Here is an 8,787-nt window from a genome sequence, read left to right on the forward strand (position 1 = left end):
TTTTCCTTTACAGAAAAAGTTTGTTTGATTTGCAACACAAGGGAATAGCTAGATGAGAAGGATATCATGAATATGTGCAGATTGTCTTGGACAAGGCTTCTCTCAAGTTGGAGAAATATATTCTGTTAATTTTGCATTTCCTTCTTCCCATTTGCTTTCTCTGGTGTCTGCAAAAGGCTGTGTTCATTTAAACACACAGCAAATACATGCTACTCTGCCACAAGACCATGATCTTCAGGAAACCAGGGTAGGATCTGGTTCAGATTGCTCTATCTCCATGGGAAGTAGGTATCTAAAACCTCTCTACCCTCAGCAGAATCTATAAACTCCACAAATAATTCAGTAGAGCAAAGATAAGGATCCACTCCAGGAAGGCTGACTAGCTGTTTAAACTCCACTGCCTGGGTTCCCCTTGGCTTAGTAGAAGCAAACACACCCATGTTATCCACAAGCCAGAGGCAAACTATTCTGACCTCATTGATCCTACTCCTTTTTGAGTTCCTTGTTTTTTCACATACACTGATTTCTGCTTGAGGAAGCAGAAGTGGCAGGAGGAAGTGGCTCTGGGTGATCTTAGTTTAGCCCTCATTTCAGATGAATGAGAACTGATGAACAGAAAATTCTCAGATGAGCTTGCATAGTTTGTATTCCTCATTTCACTGCCAGGCAGAAGAATTCGAAAGAGCTTTGTTTTCAACATGTACCCTAGAAGTTCTTCCTCATGTTGAGATGGAACTTTTTGTATTTTAGTTTATAGCCCTTGCTCCTCATCTTGTTGCTCGGCACTACCAAAGTGAGTCTGGCGCCATCCCCTTGGCAGCCACCTTGGAGATACTGCTGAGATCCCTTCTCAGTCTTCACTCCTCACACAAGTGCTCTGTGTTTCTGGAAACATCTTGTGTTGGCCTAGGTGGAATTTCAGGAAACAAAGCTGCTAAATTACTGAATACTTGTCTGACTTGAGCCTTGAGATTTTGTTAGGGACTAATTTCATGCAGGGGCTGAACTGTCAACAGAATAAAATGTTCCCACTCTTTTTTTCTGAGCTGAATGTGGCAGAGCACATGGCTGTGTAGTGTCTGTGAAAGCTTAGCAGGGTGTTAGAGTTTTGCTAGGTGATACAAGACTCTTCACATTGGCTATATTTATACATCCTTTCTTCCTTCTTTTGATTTTTCCCAGGATGGAACAAGTAATGTCATTGATTAGTAAATCACAGGCATTTTTAATTCCTGTGGGTGTTCGGTTTATTGGGGTGAGGGGTTGTGTGGTATGTGTCTTAAAGAAAATCAAAACTTTAACAATGTGTTGCGTTCTAAGGTGTTTCTTAAATAGGGACATAGGAAGGAAGCTAAAGAAAAAACTGAGACAGCACATGAACTGTGAGAAGTACACATATATTTGGTTAATCTAAACACAACTAGTTCTTAGTACATAGCTAGAAATTGAGGTGCTGCCAGAACACAAATTGTAAAAGAGAAGTTACATCTGTCTTTTTATTGAGTTCTTGTTTCTGTCCTAAGGTAAGTACTCATTAATATAATTCTTGTTTCTCTTTCTTTCCTTTAACAAGTTAATAGATTTTTCCTAAAAAATAAAAATTAACAAGAAAATGAAAGATTTGTTGTTTTGTGTTTCCATTTCTTTTCTTTCTCCTTGCTCTCCAGTTCTGGACTAATTTTTGCAACTTGGCGTGGGAATGTCTGAATTTGCATCAAAATCCTGATAGTTTTTTACTTGTATGTCTTTCTCTGGCTTGATAAGTTTTTAAAGCAAGGATGTCAATGTTTATAAGGTAGATATAAATACTGATTAACTGCAAGGGTGATTTTGAATTGTATGTAGGATTTCCATCAAAGTGTATGTAGGATTTCCATCATGGCTTTTGTCTTTATTCAAAGTACTTGTGGAGACAGTTAGATGTTGCCAGTTCTCTTTCTCCTGTGGGATGCAGAGGGAAATCCAAGTTTGCTCTGATATAGGAGAGAGCAGCACCACCCAGGTGTCTTAGTTCTCCGCCACAGGACGTCCTGAGCTCTGGAATCAGCATTTTCCACAGGCAGGGCTAGCGGACAATGGGTGTTCTTGTACCACCAGGAGACACCTGAAGTTGGGTTAGTGAGTTCCCGTTTTGCCAGAGCAGCCATGCAGCGTGGAGATTCCCTTGGCTGAGGCAGCTGCCTGGGCTGTCTCAGGGAGAAAGCTGCAGGTCAGGACATGTGCTGGTTTGTCACAGCCCAGCAGATCTCTTGCCAGACGTCTTGTCAATCAGCCATCTCCCTGATGGCATTCTGTCTGTCCCTGTGCAACACTGCTTCAGCCATCTGAAGCCTGAGGTGCTGGAATGTCTCCACCTCAGCCATATTTTTTTGACCTAGAAATAGTTTTCTCAGCACAGGCAAGATTTTCTTTTCTAGTTTAGTCCTGCCCTCTGTAGCATCTGATATTTGAAAACAAAGGCTCTAGCTTCTTCTGAACAATACCAGAGATGCCAAAAAGGAGCATAGCAATAACCCAGTGTGCAGGAAGCCACAGAGAAGAGCAGGTGAGAGTGCTGTTCTCGTAGACTACCTTGTTTATGTTGGCAGTAAACAGGGTTGTGTTTTGAATCTCTCTTCATCTTATAGGATTGATTTATCTTCAGTGCTAAGGGCCTGTGCTGGTGGTTGGAAACCCCTAAGCTTTGGAGCACAGACCCAGATGTGTGCAGCATCTCTAGGAGGTCTGTCAGACCTTCCTCCCAAGGCCCAGGGCAGAGGCAGATGGACAGGGCTGCCTTTCCATTGTGTGTCACCTGGGGAACGTGGGATGCCTGCCTTGCCTGCCACTCCCTGCCCAAACGCCTAATGCTGCAAGCAAAAGGGCTTGTGCTGGGCTGGATATTGCAATCCAAACATTTCCATTAGGAAATGGAATCAGACCAAAATACTGGATTATCAGCCTGCTTTCAGAAGGTAGGAACTAACTTTGCACTCCCTGGATATGGGCTGAAATTAAATTGGTAGAGCAGAGTCAAAATGTCAGTTCCCTGCGGAAGTCTAACAATTTCTTGTATTTTTTTTTTCTTCTTTTCTCTTGTAGCTGAGGATCATCCCATACCAGCTGGGAGCTTGTTAGAAACTGAACTTCCCTTTTGTTCCTCTCATGAATACAGATCATTTTGTAGTTATCTTTTTTGTGCTGCTCAGAGAATATTGATCCAGGGGTCTCATAGGTCTTGTCTTTCCTGGTTTTTACCTTCTGGATTGTTGACTCATGAGAGCATGATACTGTGGGCTCCTTGCTGTTATTAATTACATGATGCATATTGGTTTGTCTTTGGGTGTTGGTCTTTATTCTTGGAATCTTGCAAATATTTTAAACAATCAGCCTATTGTTTAGCAAGTGCTCTACACACACTGTAGGCCTTTTGTGAATTTCAGTTTTAAAAAAAATAAAAGAATGACTAATGGAGCATGAACTGTGCTTGTGACACTGTAGTCCATTGTGTAACTATTGAGAGCAAAATTTGCATTCCTAGAAAAGCTTGTTCACAGTCAAAATATAGGGCATTTTCTTTATGGCTCATGGGAAAAGATGGGCTGTGTATTCAGCTCAGGATGCTACTTGGAAGGATCAACTTTTAAAAAATGTAATTTTCCTCCCTTGGAACATTGAAGTCAGACTGAGACCCGGCTTTGCTTGGCAACAGAAGTGACTTTTTCATTCAGGCAAGTGACATGGGGGGCTATTTTAGGTCTGTCACATACATGCACCATGATTTGTTTGCTAAAATGGCTTCTCTTTTAGATGATGGTCAACTTTGACATTGATGGCCCTTTTAAATAGCGAGAGTGCAATATTATATAATATAAATGTATGCCTTCTCTGAGTGCCAGAGGCAGCCTGGCAGTCTGTGCTTTTCTTGCCTTCAAAAGCATATTTGTTTATGGCTTTTAGTTCTTCCCCTCTGAGGTTGTCACAGGTCATGCAGAGGTTGAACTTGGATCTTTAAATGTTTAGAAAAATTGTGAGTTCCACTCAACTCACCTGAAATTAATAGCTGTCTGTCCTGCATGTGCCTAAAAAGATGGTACTGGGTGCTCAGAGGGGTAAGACTGCATCTGACATATGGTATAGGTAGTTTCCTGTGGCATTTCTTGTCTAGGTAGAATAAGTCTGTTTTGACTTTTTATTTCACTGTGAAGAATTAAGATCCAGTTGCTGCTTGCTGGAGATACCACTCCTTTGTCGGTCAGTGAAATCTCTTTGGGAAAGGCATTGCCTTTTATAATGGGCACACGTGGTGCCAATCACTGTGGGATTCCTGTTCTGGGAGGGATGGTGTTAAAATGCTAAAACTTAGTTTACAGCAGCAGAGCCTGTTCATGGCAGAGTGGAAGCCAGCAGAGAGTGCCCAGCTCCTGCTGCAAGGCCCTGGTTCGGGCTAGATGCCAACAGAGCTTTCAAGTGCTTGCCTGGAGAGGGGTGTATGAGGGACTTTTGAGGACCCTTAGGAGTATGTGTGTATACACGGGTAAGGACTATGGGGACCACTTAGCCTTAGCACAGATCCACAGAGAGCTGCAGCAAATGGGAGAGTCTGATGTGGGCAACAGCTGGGTGTCCCAGCCAGTTCAGCCAGTGCTGGCTGGGACAGAGTCATATTCATGGGGAACAAGTGCTGGTTTGTCTCCCTCTGCTCTGATGTGACCCAGGAGGTTTTTCAGTATTAGCTTTTTCTTCTCTTGAAGAAACAGGAGTGTTGAAAGTATTGGGGAGGGAGTGTTGTCAGTCTGAGTTTGGGAAGTGAGCGAGGAGTGCACAATACCTCTGGAGCATTACACTTGTAAGAGAACTGCCCAAATGCTACAAGTGCTTCTATTCACAGCCCTGCTGTAAATTTAAATCAATTGGACCCAGCTCTCTTGGCATCTGAAGCTTCGAATTAAATTGTATTTGCCACTCGTCATCATTAATTTGCAGTTTTCACCTTGATTAATTTTTAGGAATGTACATAATGAGAAACTTCTAAAAAAAACAGGAAGAGAGGAAATGGAAATTTGCCCTCTACAGTGTTTTTCTCATTTATGACCTCTGTGTCTGAAACTGTATTGCTCAGTGGTGCATTTTGTCACCTGTTTTCTGTGTCAGTTCAGTGACTATTGAAACAAAATATTCTGTTTGATACAGGAGAAATGGTGTGAGCAGCTCATGCCAATTAGTGTCTGAGTAATTGGCACATCTTTGTGAGCAATGAAGCAGCTGCTTGTTTTACTGACAGAGATAGAATATTCATAAAGAAAGTGCTGAAAATGTGGCTTTTTCACTGATATTGGTTGTGTTATTTATAGGAGTGAGCCAGGTTAGTTTTTAAGACATTGGTACAAAAAATAGGTGTCCTCAAGCCCTGTGCATCATGTACTGCAACTCAAAGTGGGCATATTTTCCAGAGATGTGTTTCCCTTCTGTTCCATGATTTTTTTTTTTTTTTGTAGAGTTCTGGGTGTTAAATTCATATGCATATTCCCTCTCCTGGATTTAGGAAGGGAACTTCAGGAATCAGAACTTAATCTTATCTTCTTCCTTTCTATGTTCTCTAGTTTTGGGGTTTGTTTTTTTTTTTTTTTTTCAGACAGTGTCTTACTTTGAAGCAATACCAAAGTCTCTTTTTAACTTTTCAGTCTGAACAAGTGTCATAGAACCATAGATTGGTTTGGGTTGAAAGGGACCTTAAAGATCCCCCCTGCCATGGTCAGACATCTTCCCCTAGACCAGGTTGCTCAGAGCCCCGTCCAACCTGGCCTTGCACATTTCCAGGAATGGGACATCCACAATTTCTCTGGGCAACCTATGCCAGTGTCTCACCACCTTCATCATATCCAGTCCCTTTCTGCACAGGATTTACTTGTCTTTGGGAAGTTGTATAGAATTTATGTTCTTGCTGATCAGAAGTATAATATACTATACTATATGTATACATCATGTTTTTGCTGAACAGAATGAGGCACACTTCTAAGAGTTTGCTCAGAAATGACCATTCTCAGTAATTAAAGCTGAGATGGTTTAGCCAGATCACACCTCATATTCATTTTGTGACTTCTGTCTAAGATTTTTCCAGAAGTTGTTGTTTGGTTTTAAGTGACACATGAAATTGGTTGTTGTGACTTTTCTTCTTGAGTCACACAATATAAGGGAAGAGGTTGTATGGAGTGGACATCCTTAGACTGATGTTCACAGAAAGTTTTTCACAGAGATCACAGTAGGAGTTTTCCTTTCCTCTGGAGTATGAAGACAGCAAAGTAAAATGTCCTGGCTTTGGAGTATGAAGAATGTTGTATTAAGTTCACAACAACTGGGGTAAGGATATACATAGAAGAGCTCAGTCCTTCAGAAATGGTGCATTGGTCTGCATCAAGTTAAAGCTTTGGGGCTTCATGGTTTGATTCTGGCAGTTTCTTTGCATCTTTGTGCTTATCTTCTACCTGACTTGGGTGCTGTCTTGCTCAGATCCTCACAAGCTCAAAGCACCCTCTTCAGAAGCTTGTACTTGTGCTTTCTACTTCAGGGAAAGCTATTGCTTCTCTATGCGAGGAAAGAAAGAACTTCACATTCAAACTCTTAGTGTAACAGTTGCCAGAGCAAATGGCAACTATGAATTTTGTTTCTATTCCTGGGCTTTCTTATACATCACTTTTTTTTCATTGCAGGGAGATTACCTTGTATCATTAATGGCAAATGCCATTTAATGATACTTTTTGAAGTGGCTTAAGACTTTATCACGGGTTTCCCCCAAAATATTTCCCCTGCATGTTCATAGTTTAACAGGTCAGGTTTGTGCATCACAGACACTTCTGTCTACAGCTTCTTTCCATCTTTGTTGACACTTTAAGCTCAGCACGCTGGCATGCCTTCAATTCTGCTACGGGTGCAGTAATACCTTTCAATTGCCTGAACAGGAACCACCGGAGGGCATCTGTCTGAGTCTGAATTATGTTTAAAAACCACCTGGCATATTGTGGGATAGTCCTAATAATAACAATGAACACTTTATCAGGAGTTGAGTCACTGTGCTCAGTTTCCAGTGTAATACTCTTACTAGTTGCATGTATGTATTCCTTATAGCCAAAGGGTTACTACTGCGTGCAGACATTGTATAAGACCATTGTGCCGACAGCTCGTATTTGGGACCATTTATCATTCAAAATCTGAAGAAAAGCATTTAAATAATAAAAATAACTACCAAGATGAAAGACAGATCAGTGTTAGTTGCACCCTAGACCTTTTCCTGCTTCTGCGTGGGGGAGGAATGAGGAGAGGAGTAAATAGGGATGGCAGTCACAGGAGAAAGGTGCTTTCCCTGAAGGTGCTTTTGACCTGTTGAAGGGGTCTCTTTTCGTACTTAACACAGACATCCATCAACAAGGACAAGGAAGAGCTGTCTGGGCCTGAAGCATGGGGAGGAGAAAAGCTCCAGGAGATCCTTGGTCATCCCTGATTCTTCACAGGAGCTCACTTATTTTTCTGTAGGCAGACTCAAAGTATTTTGTGAATCTGAGTATATGCTGTTTTCCAGAACCTTAATGAAGTTCAGAGCCGATACTGTAATTTTGCATGTTTAAGTAGTATTGCAGCTAGCAGTGACTGGCACAGCTCTAGTAATTTTTAACCCTGGCTGAGATCTGTCCAAACCTACCTGTGTTCTGAGATGTTTGTCAGGTGTCCCCAGCCCAGCACTTACACATGCCCATCATGCCCTGGCCATCCCTAAGGTCTGCTCTGTGTTGCCTTACTGGTGAGATGCAGCTGTTGGGGGTTTGTCCCTTTGAGAACAGGATGTCCTCAGTGGGGTCTTCAGCACATTAAACTGATGCCAGACATACCCGTCAGGCTGCCAAAAGTACTGCACGAGGCAGCTTTAACTTCACATCGGCAAAAGCTGGGATAATGTGCAGAAGCCACGGCAGAAGCATGAGCAAATGATTTGCTTGATTTGATGCAGAGGGGCTGGTGGCAAAGCATTCAGGGAGCCCTGGTGTCCTCACTCTGAGTTTGTGTGCTGGTCCCAGGATGCTCTCCTGTTCTCCCCCACCCAAAGGCATCTGAAACTCTGTGGTTTGAGGATCTTTGCTGTTGTACTGGCAGCAAAGGGGAGCTAAGATTGACTAAACCACTGAAACTAATAAACTTCTCATGTGCATGCAGGGACATCAGATTAATTAGTTTGCTAAGCAGTGGAGCTGGAGCTGTGCAGCTGCCTGACAATGATAAGAGGAGGGAGCCACAAACCGGCGGCCTTTCTGCTGTCTGCTCCTTCCTTCCATCTCAGCTCCCTGGAAATGGCAGATGAGGAGAACAGAGGTAGCAAGCCAAACATATGCAACCTATGCATACTGTGCTGAGCTGCATAATCCAGGGGTATTGTTCACTGTGTCTGCAGGCATTGCTTCCCAAAAGCTCCCACTGCTGTCACTGGAGAGAGGCTTCACTGGTGGTTTCTGCTGGAGCACAGGGACATTGGTGTGGGGAGCTTTTGAAAATCTACTTCTAAAATGCAAATGCTTTCCTTCTTTAACAGCCACTTGAAGCCAAGCATGATCAATAAACACAAAACACAGTCACAGCTCAGACATGCTGTGGATTATGATTCTCCCCTTTTTTCCTTTTCTTTCCCCCTGCATAATGCTGTTTGCCACTTAGTTTGAAAGTGAAATTAATTAACAATTTCATAAAAATCTTTGGTTTACAATGATTAGATAATCGCTGCTTGTGTATTAAGCAGTCACTGGGAATATATCTGGGCAGACA

Source organism: Geospiza fortis, unplaced genomic scaffold (assembly GCF_000277835.1).
Source record: "Geospiza fortis unplaced genomic scaffold, GeoFor_1.0 scaffold16, whole genome shotgun sequence".
NCBI classification, from domain to species: domain Eukaryota; kingdom Metazoa; phylum Chordata; class Aves; order Passeriformes; family Thraupidae; genus Geospiza; species Geospiza fortis.